The sequence below is a fragment of the Pinus tabuliformis genome, chromosome X (assembly GCF_031772625.1).
Source record: "Pinus tabuliformis cultivar Carrire ecotype Pingquan chromosome X, CPIR1, whole genome shotgun sequence".
Taxonomy (NCBI): domain Eukaryota; kingdom Viridiplantae; phylum Streptophyta; class Pinopsida; order Pinales; family Pinaceae; genus Pinus; species Pinus tabuliformis.
In genome coordinates this window covers 1,170,538,580-1,170,539,923 of record NC_142308.1, presented here as the reverse complement: position 1 = coordinate 1,170,539,923, position 1,344 = coordinate 1,170,538,580, and positions in this window count along the sequence as shown.

The following is a 1,344-nucleotide window of genomic DNA, read 5'->3' as shown; positions in this document are numbered from 1 at the left end:
TTGTGCAATGTACCTCGGGATACCATTTTTTCAGAATTTCAACATGCATGGAGCAAAATTTGATGTAAAGACTCAGAGGTATGGATACTTTGTCAACTTTGATAATAAAGAAGTCTTTTTTCCATTCATTAATTCCAATTCTCCAATCAGGATTAAGAGAATAGAAAGGATGGAAAACCTCCTGGCAAAAATGGAAGTAAAAAGAGAAGTACTAAAAACAGAAGAACATTTGGATAACGGAAAATTTGCTTCTGAAATAGCAAGTCTCACTGCTCAATTCAAAGAATGTTGTTCAGATGATCCAAATGCTTTTTGGCATATTAAGAAACAGGAAGTAGAACTTTCTCTCAAAAAAGATTTTAGTGGAAAATTAAGGAGATCCAAAGCAGTAGCAATGAATGAAGAACAGATGAAACTTTGTAAAGAAGAAATAAAGGATCTCTTAAAGAAAGGGCTTATCAGGAAAAGTAAAAGCCCCATAGCATGTTTTGCATTCTATGTGAATAAGCATGCTGAAATTGCCAGGGGAAAACCAAAGTTAGTCGTGAATTATAAACCTCTGAATAATATCTTGGATTATGATGCATATCCTTTGCCAAAGCCATCTTCAATACTTGCTCAGATATCAAAGTCCAAGATATTCTCCAAATATGATCTCAAATCTGGTTTCTGGCAAGTAGGAATCAAAGAAGAAGATAAATGGAAAACAACATTTTCTGTACCAGAAGGACATTATGAGTGGAATATCATGCCATTCGGCCTGATTAATGCTCCTTCAGCCTTTCAGAGAATAATGGATGAAACTTTCGAAGGAATGGAAAGTTTCCTGAAAAAATATATTGATGATTTATTGATTCAATCTGATAATATTGCTGACCATATCAAACATTTGAAAATCTTTCTTCGCAGGGTCAAAGAAATGGGTATAGTATTATCAGAATCCAAGATGAAATTATTTCGGCCAATAATAGATTTCTTGGGTTACAATATACAGTATGGATCATACACTGTAATCCAAAGAAGTTTGAATTTCATTGATCACTTCCCTGATGAGATTAAAGATAAAACACAATTACAAAGGTTTTTGGGAAGTCTGAATTACATTTCTAAATTTCTGAAGCATTGCGCACAAGAAAGAAAATTGCTGAATAAAAGACTTCAGAAGGATCCAATACCATGGAATAATGACTGCACCCAGGCAGTCAGGACAATAAAAGAAAAAGTCAGAAAAATCCAGCCCCTTTCTCCTATTAGAGAAGAATGGGAGGAAATAATCATGACAGATGCCAGTTATGAAGGATGGGGAGCAATACTATGACAGAAAAATCCTAGCAGCAAAAATGA